Source organism: Panthera onca, chromosome A1, assembly GCF_046562875.1.
Source record: "Panthera onca isolate mPanOnc1 chromosome A1, mPanOnc1 haplotype 2, whole genome shotgun sequence".
In the NCBI taxonomy this organism is placed as follows: Eukaryota; Metazoa; Chordata; class Mammalia; order Carnivora; family Felidae; genus Panthera; species Panthera onca.
Genome location: NC_138339.1, coordinates 212450536 through 212466723, shown reverse-complemented (window position 1 = coordinate 212466723; position 16188 = coordinate 212450536). Strand labels below are relative to the sequence as shown.

General features: G+C 39.7%; 1 protein-coding gene and 1 long non-coding RNA gene across 3 annotated transcripts in view; one reads left to right on the top strand and one right to left on the bottom strand.

The window, feature by feature from the left end:
* The window catches only part of AKAP11 (A-kinase anchoring protein 11), a 50407-nt gene extending 49927 nt beyond the window's left edge, over positions 1 to 480 (bottom strand). The window contains exon 1 of the mRNA XM_060637096.3: positions 370 to 480. The gene's annotated coding sequence lies outside the window, so the exon portion shown is untranslated. The remainder of the gene's footprint in view (positions 1 to 369) is intronic.
* LOC132682038 (uncharacterized) lies at positions 99 to 12725 on the top strand. 2 transcript variants are annotated; one of them, XR_009611415.3, is made up of 3 exons: positions 99 to 322; positions 3663 to 3819; positions 12317 to 12725. It is a non-coding gene; the product is annotated as an uncharacterized LOC132682038 (long non-coding RNA). The 2 variants fall into 2 exon arrangements; XR_009611416.3 differs by lacking the exon at positions 12317 to 12725 and adding an exon at positions 4119 to 4745.
* The last annotated feature ends 3463 nt before the right edge of the window (positions 12726 to 16188 follow it).

The following is a 16188-nucleotide window of genomic DNA, read 5'->3' as shown; positions in this document are numbered from 1 at the left end:
TCGCGAGAGGGTGCGGCGCCTCTCGCGAGAAGAACTCTGTGACCAAGCCCGCGCAAAAGTGGGTGGGCTTTTAAAAAATGAAAGAACGAACAGGAAAAACCTTCCCACGTGCTCTGGGGCTGCTAGCGGATCGGCCCCGCGCGTCTCGTGACGTCCAAGCGGCCGCTCTATTGGCCAGGATCCGCTCAGCCGTGGGAGCTTTAAACTCCAGGCTGACCTACGAACCTGCGGCGAACGTCTTGCGCGCTTCCTGATCCGTTACCATGGAAACGGTTTAACCCTTTCCTCTGGCAAAATACCCAAGCTGTGGCTGGCTCTGCAGGTTTGGTTTCAGGCCCTTACTCCTCGCTTTCGAACCCTTGGTCTTACCCCTGGGGTCAGCTGGGCTGCTTCTTCGCCACAGGCTAGCCTCGCTTTGTTCTGATTGCCGTGGTTCTTCCCAAAGCGGCAGCCCCACCAGATCTGACGGCCCAAGTAAGGCTCATCCTTTGGGGGTGGCTCCGCCCCTTCTCTCCAGCATCTCTAGGGAGGACCACTCACAGCGCTTCAGGCCCACGGCCCTATCCGAACCTCAACAATTGGCATCAAGGGATCTCCGGGCCCTAGTGCTCACCCTTACCAATTTACGCGGCATCGGAATCAGGAAGTAAAGCATTGGTCACGGAGAAACCAAGCTCTAGATGAAAATCTAATGTGTGATTATTTACATTTGCAATCGGAAGGGCTGGTCCAGTCAAGTTGCACAGTCTCCTCATGGACATCTATTAAAAGGTGGAAATACCTGATAGATGAGAAAGGCATTTTGAAGTATATCCTCATTATGAGTTTTGGACTGTTTGGGAGAGGGGGACAGGGAACAAAGGGTGCATACATACTTTACTTCTTCCTTCAATAAGTTTTTGTTGAGATAGTACAAATGTTAGACACTACTCCATCTGTCTTCTGAGCAGTGATGAAGACAAATGAGTCTAGGTTCTAGGAAGCTTATGGGGGGAGGCAGAAAGAAAAACTATTTGTTTGCCTTAAGCTCAATGCAAAGAAAATACAGTAAATGATGTGATGGTGATTGTGATTGGGTGGCTGCTTGAGGGGCCGACCTTTGGAGGAGATGGTAAGCAGTGATTTGCCTAAGAGTCAGGCAAACATCAGAGGGAAGAGCCTTCTAGGCAAAGGAGACAGCTAATTCAAAGGCCTTAAATTGGATTTGAGGGAAAAAGATGAGAAAGTAAGAAGAAATAAGGTCGGAGAAGTAAATAAATATGTGCCAGATCCTGTAAGATTTTGTAAGCTAGGAAAGTAATTGTTGGGAATTTAAATGCAATGGAAAGCAGTGGAGAATTCTAAAGAGGGAAGAGATACCTATGCTGTACTTTTGTCTTTAAAGCTCTTCCCTGCAGAGAACTGATTGTAGGTTCTGAACCTTTTAGAATCTGAACTGATTTCAGAACCTTTTAGGTTTCAGAGGAAGCAAGGAGATTGAGACTTGTAGTCCAGGACAGACACAATCCTGAAAGACTTCATTCCCAATGACCTTGACATTATCCATTTGGTCAGAGCATTGGTGCCGTTTAATGCCTTCTGTTAAAAACATCTGGCTACATCTTCACTGACTGCTATTTAATGACAGTAAAAGAAATAAATGGAAATTTTTTGTTACTTGGGCACATGAATGTCCCGAAAAGAAAGTCAGATTTGATTTTTTTTCTCATCCATTTATACCACAGAGATAACCACCTCTTTTGTCTATTCCTAAAGTCAGATCTAAGAAAAACAAACATAAAGTGATGTTCAATGTAGATATTTATTCCTGGGTATCAGATTTAAACAGATAGAAGTTGAAGGCTAGAAAATGAAGGTAGTTCACTAAAAAACAGAAATCAGGAACAAGTTTGAACTGGAAGACCTCTCATTAACTGCTAAAGCAACCAAATCAAGGTTCCTTATCATTCTTGAGTCTCAACTTCCTCATACATAAAACAAGGCAATTTAACTAGCCTACACACAAAGTGGTTAAGCCTGAATTACACTTTGGCATGCACGCACCAGTAACACGGAAGCTGGAAAGGGAAATGTGATAAATTTGTATAAAATCTAAGAGGGTCCGTAGCACAAGACAAATGAAATTGGATTTGTGTGCACATACACCACACACACACACACACACACACACACACACACACACACCAGCTGAGGAGCTATGAAACTGATTAATACAGATACCAGGAATGCTTCCCTAAGAAATCTTGGCCTTCTCAGAGTGTGAAAACGGAAGCATTGCCACCTGCTCAACCTCATATTCCCTGTAGCTATTTTGAACCTATGTACTATTTAATAAATAATGGTTCACATGTACCTAATCAAGACTGAAGGAATGGAAAATATTTAAGAGATCTGAGGCAACATTTTAAAGTTAGGCTAACACTTTAATTTTAATGAAAATAAGATTTCAAGGAACATTACAGGGTTCTTTTTTAAAAGGAAAAATGCTAAAAAGAGAAAAGTTCTTCTTTTAACAAATTAAGACCATTCTTTGAAAATGTTGAAAAAATGGAGCACTCTTGAGTGCTGTTTGCAGTCATGATGATTAACCGAACCAGCTGCGTGGTACTGCTAATTTAGATGAACAACGGGCTCAACTCTGTCATTCTAACGTGTATTAATAGAGCCATAAATCCTCCCAACTCACCCTTAGCAGGACAGTCTTTGTGGTATCTTTTGCTAGCTACAATTAGAGTACAACGAACATGAAGGGAGAAGAAATTTAGGATTGATATCCATTTCTACAGATGTCCCTAGTTCCTGGATTCTTTTTAAAATTATTTTGCTTTAGCAGCTTTATTGAGATATAATCCACATGCCATACAATTCATCCACTTGACGAGTACAATTCAATATTATTTCGGTATATTCCCAGAGCTGTGCAGTCATCACCAAAATCTAATTTTAGAACGATTTTGTCCCCGCTAAAAGAAATCCACAGTCATTAGCAGTCAATCCCCACCTCCTCCCCAGCCCGAAGCAACCACTGATCTCCTTTATGTCCCTACCTTTGCCTGTTCTGGACACTTCGTATAAATGGAATTGTACAATATGTGGTCATTGGCGTCAGCTTCATTCACTTAGCTAAATGTTTTCAAGGGTCATCCATGCTGTAGCCTGTGATGACTAAATGAAGAAAGTACTTCATTTCTTTTTATTGCCAAATGATGATTCCATTGTATTCCGTTTATCAGTTAATAGACATGTGGGTTGTGTCCACTTTGGGACTCTTGGGAATAGTGCTGCTTTGAGCATTTGTGTCTAAGTTTTGTGTGGACATTCGTTATTCTTTCTTAATACTTTAAAAGATAAAATGTACCCAGTTTACAAAGTCTATATTTCTTTTCCTAGCACTTTCCTAGCACTTTTCCTAGCATTTCTAACCCTAGCCAGGGTTACTTCGCTCCTGGCTTTGTCTTTCTTGCCTGCTGTTTGAACTGTGTGCTCTCTTCCCCCACAGGGCTGGCATTTCTACTCTGGCAGCTCAGATCTGACAGTGTCATCCCCCTGCTTAAAAGGCTTCAGTGGCTTCTTATGGTTCCACCAATGACCTTTCTTACTCTCTTCTGTTGTTCTCTCTCTCTCTCAGAAAGTCTGGTTTTTTTTCCACTTCCTCAAAATAGGGCCAGATCCTCTCTGCTTTGGAGCCTTCCCACGAGATCTTCCTTCAGCACTGAGTGTTCTCTGTCCACCCCTTAGCCTCTGCATGCCTGAGAATCCCTCAGCATTCAGCTCTACTCTCAAGAACTCAAGAACTCTTGTACTAATTCCCCAGACTAGGTAAGCTCCTCCCCATCTGGACTCTACTTTTTCTCCAGTGCATTTAGCAACTTAGAATGATTTTGATTTGAGTGATTATTTGGTCTTTCTCCTCTGCTAGACCGTAGAATCCATGAGCAGGACCACATCTATTTTTACTTACACATGCCTGGCACATAGTAAGTGTTATTCATTACTCATTATCTATTCATTGGAAGGAAGGAAGGAAGGAAGGAAGGAAGGAAGGAAAAAGAAGGGGAAGGGGGAAGGGAGGTATCTTCACAGCTTATTCTGTGTTCTATTTTTCCTTCCCTTGCTAGTGTTGAAATAAGTTTCTAGGCCCAAGGTGGAGCTGCTCCCGCCCAGGATGCCACCTCAGCAAACCAAAGCTTAAATAACTTTTGTGTCTGTGTAAATGCTCCACTAGACCAAAAACACAGTATATCCAGTCAGCCAGTCCCCCCAAACCAAGCCAACTCTAGGCTCTATGCTTATTTGTTTCTTCTCACTCCAAGCAAAGCTGGGGTGCCTGGGTGGCTCAGTAGATTGAGCATCCGACTTCGGCTCAGGTCATGATCTCATGGTTTTGTGAGTTCAAGCCCCGCATCGGGCTCTGTGCTGACAGCTCAGAGCCTGGAGTCTGCTTTTGATTCTGTGTCTCCCTCTCTCTGCCCCTCCCCCACTCATGCTCTGTCTCTCTGCCTTGGAAATAAATAAACATTAAAAAATTAAAAACAAGCAAACAAAGTTGACAATGTGGCCCCAACCAATCAGATATTTCCCACTTTTCCTTTTCCCTGCTCTTTTTTCTTTAGTCTATAAAAGCTTCCCGACTTCTGCCCCATTTTGCAGTTCTCCAAAGGAAACTGTCCACTTAAGGAAGTGTGAAATAAAGTTTATTTGTATCACCTAAGTTGTTTCCTTTAATCATTTTTTAATACTAGGAATCTTCAGTAAAGTCTTGATAAATGGTATAAACCAAATCTGTCCTGTTATAAGAGGAATTAATGGAAAGCTTGTTCTATGCCTGGGATGGTGTAGGAGGGGCCACAAGTGTCCCCTTCCCATGCTCCCTATACAAGGTGATGTGGAGAGGGGAAGACCAGTACTAAGGAGCCAAGGCAGTGTGTGACCAGAGAACACAGGCTTTGTCTAAGTGCACCTAAGATTGTACCAAGGAACAAGAAACGTCTCACGTGTCCCCAGGGGACATTTTAGTGGGCTAATTTCTAGTAATCAAGTTGGCAGTGTCTCCTCCAATGTAATTTTGCTATTTAACAGAAATGTTACTTTCATCTGTTTGCTTAGTCTAATGGAGCCAAGACATTTGGATTATATGCACAGGAAAGAAATTTGGCCCAGCAAGTTCCAGTGAATTGTTCTAGATCACATAGGGGCACTAAATCCCACCATTTAGACTAAAATTAGCTGGTTTAGTCTGGTTCCACCTATACAAAACTAGCCTCTCAGCTTAATGCCCCTAATGACCTTTAGACTACAAAGGCAGGCATCGGCTTTCCCCTTGAGCTTTACACTAGCAATCTCTGACAGCCAGAAGCAGATTCCATGTCGCTTCCTGTTTGAAAGCTTAGGTCTCCCTTTGGCCCACTTGCCGAATTCCTGTTTCCTGCCTGAGTGATGGCCCCAGCTGGCAGTTCTTGTAAGAGAGAGAAGTCAAGTCCTTTTTTTTTCACATTGCTCAGTTTTTGGATTTTGTTTTTTTGTGGTAATAAATTAATATACACTCATTATGTAGAACACCGGAAAATACAGGAAAAGATAATGGAGCAGACCACCTCTTTTGGTGGGTGATTTACATACATTATTTAATAGTAGTTAATAAACCAACGTAAAACATACTGGAAGTGGAAAACTGTGGACATTATAATTTCATCAGCCATTTAAACATATAAAAATGCTTTTCAAATTTGAAAGATAAAGTACCTTGGGGTGCCTGGCTGCCTCAGTTGGTTAAGCCTCCAATTCTTGATTTTGGCTCAGGTCATGGTCTCAGGGTTTGTGAGATCAAGCCCTGGGGTGGGTTGGGCTCTGCACTGACAGCAGAGATCCTGCTTGGGATTCTCTCTCCCTCTCTCTCTTCCCCTCCCCCCTCCCCTTCCCACCCACCCCTCCGACCCATCCCTGTGCGCACATGTTCTCTCTCTCTCAAATAAGCTTTAAAAAAAAAAAAGCTAAAGTATCTCATCAAGCCTTTGTTTTAAAAGTATGTATATTATACCACAACCTGATATGCCTTTTAACTTACATACTTACCTAATTCTTTTGTAGTGAATCTCTTGAAGAACAGAAACACATCTGAACCATTATAACATAATACCTAGTAATGGCTTCATATATTGTAGGTCTTCATTAAATGCCCAACGACTTCTAAAATCATGACTATAATTATTAGCAAATAGTACAGATGATAATTTAGAAGTGCCACTCCAAATTAGACTTCTGAATGAGCAAAATAAAGTTGACTCCTATTATATATTGTACTAGAGTAAAATGAGTCTTCCTTTCTTTTTTAAGATTATTTATTTATTTTTGGAGAGAGAGAGAGAGAGAGAGAGAGAGCGAGCACATGAGTGAAGGAGAGGCAGAGAATACTCAGCAGGATCCACACTGTCAGTACAGAGCCCAGCACCAGCTTGGAACTCAAGAACCATGAGATCATTACCTGAGCTGAAACCAAGAGTCAGACGCTTAACCAGCTGAGCCACCCAGGCACCCTTGAGTCTTCTGATTTAAATCATCATTGTCATAACTAAATTACTGACTCAACTTCCAATAAATAAAATACTACTTCTGTACTATCTTTTAGGAAAATGTAATACGTTCTTGTCTGAAATTCAAAAACAAATAATCATTCATAAATGTAATTACTTCATAAGAAAGTCTTAAAGATATCATTGCCCGACTGATTTTAAATGGTTGATACAGAATTAATTATAAAATAGAAGCACAAAGTTTTATAAAAAGCTTTCATTATAGGGGTGCCGGGCTGGTTCAGTCGGAGGAGTATGTGACTTGATCTTGGGGTCATGAGTTTGAGCCCCACATTGGGTGTAAAGATTACTTAAATAAATAACTTTTTTAAAAAGCTTATGTTTGACGTCTCCAATTCAAAGAAGCACAGATGTAATCAAACATTTCAAATACACTTAGTATAAGTAAATGGAAAAATGCTTTAATCTGCAAAAAAACATTATACATAACTTTTCAGAAATGTCTTTTGCAAAGATGAAATACACTTCCTCTTCATGTGAGCCAACAGTATACATGCTTACTACTTAAAAAAAGATATTTGATAACTTCTCCTGGATTAGGTATCTAAAGGGCCAGGAAAGTCCTTTGAATAGTGTCATAAATTTATGACAAGATAAAGCAGATCCTAGAACAAGTTGTTCCTGGGTCTATCATTCCTTGTTGCTTGGCTGCTTTGCTTTTCAAAGGAAATATTAACATGCAGATAAGAACATCCTTATTTATTAGTTAACTCACACGAAATTCAGCCGAAATGTCTTTATGTGATTAGATCTTTAAAAGTAGGTAATACTCATGCATGCAAAGCATGAATATTGATTGCATGCCTATTTATGGTCCAGGAAGCATTAAACGTTGTGATAAAAATCTAGGCCCTAAAGTAGCAGGACTTTTAAGATACCTTAAATTCTTCCTAGGCTTTATTCTACTTGGGGTTTTAAGTCATTGAACCATGCTAGAGATGTCTAGTCTAGCCCCATACTAATGTTGATTCCTATTTGTTTTGGGTTTCCTGGGATCAACCTTGAACAAATTGGCTCCCCTTCCCTGCAATGGAACTTGTGACATCAGCCTTCTGCAGGACAGAGTGGGATTCCTCAGAGCCAGTCCTCAAGAACTCCAAAGTAGCCCAGTATCTCTGGTTTGGGCTAGACAAACCACTAAGACAAAAATGTCTTAGACTTTGGTTCTTCCAGAGGGAAGGGTGTGGATTTGGGTTCAAGTATAAAGGGGAAAATAATCAGTACTGCATTAGAATGGAAAGTGTTATCTTTATAAACAGTGGGTATCAAATTTCTTAGCATCTATGCAATTTATTTTTAACATACCCTTTTTACGCCCAAATTTATAAAGTTCCAATCTCTTTCTTTTTCGTATTCTGCTCTTATCTCTAAATTGATTTTAAAATTCTTCCTTTTGAAGATGTGTCCTTATCTCACATTTGATTATACAGGTTGCCATCCTTATCAGTTGCTGTAATAAGATTCTTACCAAGATCTTGTTATCTTGAAACATCATGCCTATAGGCAGGGTATAATGGGCGTAACAGGATTCCTGCAGAGCTCCAATTTAACAGTTTAATGGCCTATAATTTTCTCTCTCTCTTTCAGCTGTTCAGTAGCTATTTTGAAATTGCCGAATAAACTCCTGATGAAAATAGGTGTGCAATAAAATGAAGTCTGATAAATTTTGTGGATGGCTTGAGGAAATGCCATTATTACTATTTTTTTTTAATGTTTTTTCATTTTTGAGAGACAGGGAGAGACAGTGTGCATGGGGGGGGAGGGTGGAGGGGCAGAGAGAGAGAGGGAGACACAGAATCTGAAGGAGGCTCCAGGCTCCGAGCTATCAGCACAAAGCTGGACACGGGGCTCAAACTCACAAAACGAGAGATCATGACCTGAGCTGAAGTGAGACGCTCAACCGACTGAGCCACCCAGGCGCTCAGGAAATGCCAATGTTTTATGGGAAACAGAAGTCAGCATTTTACATGGTGCTGATTGGATTTTGGTTTCAAACCCTGTGCCATTCAAACTTTAATATTTGCCTGCATTTTCAAAATAACTTTTAAAGTTATCAGGAGCATTTCTTGTTCACTGAACTCTTTATGCAATTCTAAGAATTCTCAACAAGGTTCTAGGAGGAATTAAAGTGCTATAATTGAAAGCTGCTGAAATGTACATTACCCTATCCAAGTTTTATTTATTTATTTATTTATTTTTTGATTTTACTTTTTAGTAATCTCTACACCCAATGTCAGGCTCAAACTTGTGACCTTGAGATCAAGAGTCTCATGCTCTTCCAACTGAGCCAGACAGGCACCCATATCCTATCTGATTCTTAATCATTATTACCTCTCCACACCAGCATCCACTGAAGTGCTTGCATTTTTAGCTCTATCTACTTATAAGGTCAACGCTGTTTTCTGCTATAGCAACCCCACATTAAAATATGACCAGACAATGCCATTTTGCAAATAGCTCTTTCTGCAGAAATAACACTTGCTTCTTAGATACTGTACAGAATCCATATACCAGTCCCTTCTGCTAGTACCTGGCAAATGCTTTCCCTCCTTGTTTTCAACAATCTGATTCACCACCTCCATTGGGCGCAGGGTTCTGTGACACCACAATGTTTCATCTTCTGTTCTAGCTTGTATTGGACCTCTTGTCTCTCATCCTGAAATGTCAAATAATATGTGAAGAGTTCAAGTAAATCCTCTACTTGGCCTCAGAAAGAAGTCTCTCGCAAATCACGTGCATGTCATAGAAAATTAACTTGAATTCTGCCCTCTGCTCGTTTGTTCGCTTCAGCCAACTTAAGGTTCTATTTACTTTAACTCATGACTTTTATAACCGCGGGTCAAACAGTGAAAGTAACGGAATGCAACGATATACAACACATATGCAAGAACAAACACCTGCTGGGAGAGGCAAGCCAAAGACTTTCTGTGCCCACTGCCAAGCATTCAGTTTCCCTGGGCCACCTTCATAATGGATTTCCTCACTAAGCTCCCTGCCTTTCAGTAATATAAAACCAGCTCCATGGCTGTTCCAATAACAAGTGGCTGGCTCACTTCCACCCATGCCAGGAGCCACTGGGATATATTCATATTGGTCATCTTTTACCTCCACAAAGCATCAACAACATTGCTCTGGTCTGGGGATCCCCCTGCTTTTATATTCAGGGTGACTTTATACCCTGTTTTTACCCAGTGCAATCACATACAGTCCTGGCACACTCAAAGTTTTTGCCTATTGTTAGCGCCTCTTTTCTTTCTCAAAAATATCTCAGCATAGAAAATAAATTATTAGGACATCTTATTTATATCCTGCCTTGCACAGAATCGCTTCTTTACCTCCCGGGTCTAAAGGACCTGGCCCAAGATACCACCCAGACTGCTAGCTGGGCAGAAATAACCAGCCAAACCTAAAGCTGTCTCTTCAGCTCCACTCTTCTTCCCACTACCAAGCTAACCAACTGATTGTTTCTCCTTCCCACCATCTAACTTGTTTCTTTAAATGTCATCTGCCCTTATCTCAGAACACCAAATGTACATGAGCTACATTTTCTAACTAAGGAACTTCCTGGGCTTTATTCTCTTTGTCAGTGTTTGTGGTCATAGAATAGGTTGAGGAATTCTAAGCCACAAAAGAGCATTCTTGACAGGATCTCTTGAGGAAGCCCAAATGACCTTGAAACCATATGTCAGCAGGGGACCCCAGGACACCCCTAGCGGGATGTTACTAGTCTCCATAACATCTTCATAACTTCTCTTCCTACAAACTTTCAACCAGCTGCATGGCACCCTTATCATCTTCTCAGCACTATAGCTGTCATGTGGGTGACCTACAACTACAGCCCCTAAATGCTCTCAGAATCTACAGCTCTCAAATGCATCAGCCTCTCCTTTGTTTTGCCAAATTCAACTCCTACCCTTCGTGTTAACAAAGACCATTCAGGAATACGCAGTTCATGGCATACTAAATTCATGGATGCACTGGAAACGACAGCAACAACAACACCAACACTCCAAAAAATGTAATGCAAGCAGACGGGGACTGCCACCTCACCTCTGCTTGCCATTTGGAGACCATGGCTACTACCCTGCAGAGATGATGCAGAGGTCCATAATGCTGGGATTTCTATTGCCATCTGGTCCCTAGAAAACTTCAGTCCATTTAAAGGATGTGGCATCACCTCCTATCCCTAAGGATCTGACTCCCCCTGAGAATTCTTGAAAAAATATTTGGCAGGAAGCCTTCATAAGATAAATCTCTCTAGACTCTGACTCTGCCCGGCTCCTGTTTCACCTATCATTTTTTGCTTCTTTACGACCAGTTTGACAGGTATGCCACTTGAAGGTAGGCAGGGACGATGTCTTGTTTATTGCTGTCACAGAAAAAGACTAGGTCTCAGATTTTGGCAATAGCATCAATTATACAACAAACACGTTTCTGCTGCTCTGCTACATCTTTTCACTCTCTCTTTTCATATGTTTGCCTGAAGAATGGGCACAAAATAGCAGCGGAGGTCTGGAATCAGGGTCCATAGATTTGAAGATAATGGGGCTTCAGGTTGGGTACGGCTCAGTTGCTAAAGAAGCTAAATCAGACATGAGCCATAATAGTCTCTAAGAGGACAATAAACAGAGGGATCTTGGGGAGAAGCAAAAAGTCCACCTAGGTAGAGCCAGAAAGAAATCTTCAGACAGCAGAAGGGCCAAGCCGTTCAAAGGCAGAGCTATTCAGGAGACCTAAAGGAATTGCTTACAGATGTTGTATTTCACAAGGCAAGTAGCTTGGGAACGTGCCTTCCTGGGCACACACTTAAAAAGACTCACAATGCCCCAGTCATCTCTAAGACAAATGGTTATATTTCCAAGAAGTACTTTATCTCTAGGCTGAGGAGTGAGTGAAAGAGAGACAGCTGTGTTCTAATAAGTGGATTTCTATTTTGAGGGTCTGGATCTCAAGAGTCTTTAATTTGATCAGTCTGACACAGGTTAGGAAGGAAGTCTGAAAGCTTAGCAAGTGCTGAGAGCTGTAAATTTTCATCACTCTTAGCTGGGCTATCTATTACCCTCCTCCACTAGATTGGGACAGGCTTTAGGCAATGGAGCTGAATGGAAATCCAGTGGGAGCTCTGAGCTTCACATCCAAAGAATAGTTCATGAATGCAACAGGTGTCAAAAGATCCAATACCAGGTATAAGAGGAGATCCAAAAAGCTGATAAGACATCAAGGAATCTAGGCTCAAGAGATACTCAACAACCCAGGCTGACATCTGGCAAGCACTAAGAAAGGGTATCAACAGATAAAATGGCCTCTATCCATATGGGTGCAGGAGTAGGACATCAGCTGGCAAAGAAAAATGGCCCAAACAAGGGAAGCCTCCAATCCCCAGTCGACACCATAGTTACAAAGAAACAAGGTTCAATGAAGAACTACATTATGTGAATAAGGAAACAAAGTTATTAGATTTGGGGCACAAGATCAGAGTCAACACCAAGGGTATTTTGTGCATCCTAAAGAAATTTTGAAGTAAGGATAAATCCTAGAGCTGGGTTCCAGGTTGTTCTGCAGAGAGAAGATGGAGCACAGGTGGGAGTTGGTGGAGTAGAGTTTTAAATTATGAAACACTTAAAACAAACTGAAAATAATATAACATAGTTTTGAAGAAGCAAAATGTTCCAGGTACAGATAAAGCTTTATTCTCACTATCTTTTCTGTTTCCTTTCTCTCCATAGGAAACCACCATCCTGAAACTGATGCATATCATAACCATTCATGTCTTTATACTTTTACTACATAGGTATGAACCTGTAAATAATATATACTATTTGAGGGTATAAATTTTTACATAAATGTTATGTGGTGTATATATTTAGCAACTTGCCTATTCTTAATGTTTGTTTGTTTATTTATTTGTTGAGAGACACAGTATGAGTGGGGGAGGGGCAGAGAGAGAGGGAGACACAGAATCCGAAGCAGGCTCCAGGCTCTGATCTGTCAGCACCGAGCCCAACACGGGGCTTGAACTGTGGAACGGTGAGGCCATGACGTGAGCCAAAGTTGGCCATTCAACCAACTGAGCCACCCAGGTACCCCATCAGTTGTCTATTCTTTTATTCAGCATTAAGAAATCCAACATACTGATCAATGCATTGATTCATTTCATTCAATTGTATTAATAAATGACTTTATTTATCCACTCTACTACTATTAAATGTCTCTATTTTATGTTACTACAATCTTGCAGTAAACATCCTTATACATATCTCTTTGGGCCCATATGTATATATGAGTGGAACTGTTGGATCATAGAACAGACACGTCTTCAACTTACTAGGTATTACCAAATAGGTCTCCAAGAGGTTGTACTGATTTATATTCCCACCTGCAGTGTGCACAAATTTCCATTTCTTTTAATCCTTATTAAAAACAGTTTTGCCAATCTGAGGGACCTAAAATAATATTTTATTTCCCTGTATTTCTCTGGCTACGGTACCATTGAACATATTTTTAGATATTTATTAACATTGATTATTCTGAATTCCTTTGATGGAAATAGCCTGTTCATATAATTTGCCCATTTTTCTAGTGGCTTGTTTGGTTTTCAAAAATTGATTTGTATGAATTTATACAGATGGCCAAGAAGCACATGAAAAGATGCTGATAATGACAAATATCATTAGTCATTAAAGAAATGTAAAGTAAAACCACAGTGAGATAACCTGACCTACCAGAACTTACCTATTAGAATTGCCTTAAAAACTGATAATAACAAGTATGGCAAGGATGGGAGCAACAGGAACAAATACTCATACATCAATGATGGTAACAAAAATGCCACAGAACTTTGAAAAGTATTTGGCAGTTTCTTATAAATACATAAGTACATATCTTCCATATGACCCAGAAATCCTCTGTTGTTTAACTGAAAGAAAACTACATGTTCATATAAACACCTGTATGCAACTTTTTATAAAGGTTGCATTCATAATCACTCCCAACTGAAAACACCACAATGTCTTTGATGGGCAAGAGGACAAATAAACTGGAATATCCATATAATGAAATCCTTCTCAGCAACTAAAAGGAAAAGCTACTGTTATAAACAATGAGATGGATAATTTCAAACTTTTTAAAGCTACATTAATTATATGAGACCTTAACTGCAGTGCTGATTACACAGCTCTATGCAGTTGTCAAAATGTATTGATCTGTACTAAAAGGAATGAATTTCCCTGCTTGCGAATTGTAGTTCAATAAGCCTGACTTTAAAAAATAAGTGATTTGTACAAGATATGTATATATATTACATATACATGTGTGTGTCATGTATCGTGTATCATGTATACATTAGTATCATGTATACTAATCCATGGTGGTTTATTATTTTTTTTAATTTTTTTAATTAGTTTTCTTTATTTTTGAGAGGCAGAGACAGAGCACATGTAGAGGAGGGGCAGAGAGAGAGGGAGACACAGAATCCGAAGCAGGCTCCAGGCTCGGAGCTGTCAGCACAGAGCCGGATTCCGGGCCCCGAACTCACGAACCGTGAGATCATGACCTGAGCCGAAGTCAGACACTCAACCGACTGAGCCACCAGGTGCCCTCTAATCCATGGTGGTTTATATGCTTAAAAACATTTTTTTCAGTCTGTGGTCTTTTGACTTTTATATGTTATTTACTATTTAACAGAACACTTACATGTTTATTTAGTCAAATTTATGAATCTTTTTTTTTAAAATGGGCTATGCTTTTAGTGCCTCACATAAAATAACTCTTCCTTAGCCCACTGACATAAAAATATTGTCTTGTGTTTTCATTTTGACATTTGAAGTTTTGCTTTTCATATTTATGTCTTTTATTTATTAGAATTAATTTTGACTATGGGGTGAGGAAGGGATTTAATTTTTTCTTTTCTTTATGAACATCTAATTATTCCAGCACCACTTACTGGACAGTTTTTTTTCCCCCTTAACTATTAAGCATCAACCTTTTTTTTTTTTTAAGATTTTATTTTTAAGTAATCTCTACCCCAACATGGGACTCAAACTCACACCCCTGAAATCAAGAGTTACAGGTTCTACTGACTAAGCCAGCCACGTGCCCCTAAGCATCAATTTTCTTTCTTAATGTCTAGGGAACATGACTGACACCACCCAGATTTTTCTACATACATTTTTCATCCTCTAAAATAACATGACATTTGGAGTATCTGGCTGGCTGAGTAAGTAAAGCGTGTTCCTCTTGATTTCAGGATTGTGAGTTTGAGCCCCAAATTGGGTATACAGATTACTTACATAAAACCTTAAATAAACAAACAATCAAACAAACAAGCAAATAAAATAACATGACATTCTACAAGCCAAAAACGTTGTCACTTCTGAGAGATGACATTAATAACAAATCAAGTGTTTATTATATGCTCTTTTTTAGAATAAAAATTCTAAAAAAAAAAAAAAATAGAAATCAAAGTCTCCCCCAAAGTTAGTTTTTAACAATTATTATCCATTTAAAAAAAGGAAAATCTGCATTCATGCTCGTAATACATAAACAAACTAAGAAGTATTCTGAGTATATATTAAAAATTCAATGTACAAAAGATGAATCTAATGCTGTGGTTAAAAATAAATACATTTCCTCAATAATATTACAGACCAGATTATTAAAATGAGGACAGTCTAAAATAAATCTAATGTGAGCCATGTACATAATTTAAAATTTTGTAGTTAACAATATTAAGAGTTAGGAGGAACATGCAAAATTAATTCCATAATATATTTTCTTAACACAATATATCCACAATGTTATCATTTCAACACTTAACCAATGTAAGAATTATTATTGAGACATTTTACATTCTTTTTTCGTATCAAGTTGCAAAATCTGATGTGTATATCTAAATTCATACTAGCCCCATTTCAAGTGTTCAATAGCCACACATAACTAGTGGCTACCATATTGGGTAGTGAGATTTGGTCTTTCCTTCACAACTGACTAAAAGTGCTGGATAAAATCTAAATGAAGACAAGAGCCTAGAACGTTAAGCTTATCACTGAAACAGATTTTATTTGAGGGCATTTGCTAAAAGGGCTAAATTGAGCTCACAGGATCTCAGGAGGGAGATAGTCAAACTAGAACCCACCCTAGGTGGGGAATCTAACAGGAAAACCTCCTTCCTCCATTCAGCTAAAATACCAAAAGGTATTTTGACTTACTGGGGGAGAGTGTGAGGGTGAATCAAGGTAAGGGTGAATCAGAAATTAACCTGTCCCATGGGCCAGGACTAGACCATCTCCAGGGTGGAAAGCTACCTTTAAAACATTATTGATTCTTGTGAATAAAGTAAAAAAAAAATCATAAAGCAAATGATTAAATGCTTGAAATTGGATAATAATGAAACCACATGTTAAAAGTTGGGGGTTGCATGAGACCTTGCCCAGGTCTTGCAAGGGCCCAGTCTTTCCCATTCAGTCCTGAGCAGGGCATGGGCCTCTGCCCATTGGAGGGCTTATCATGTGGAATTAGTGTGCAATTACAAGTCTGGTGTCTGGGGGATTTGCTCTCCGGTCTGAACACCCATAGGATTTTTCCACTGAACTCCATCTCC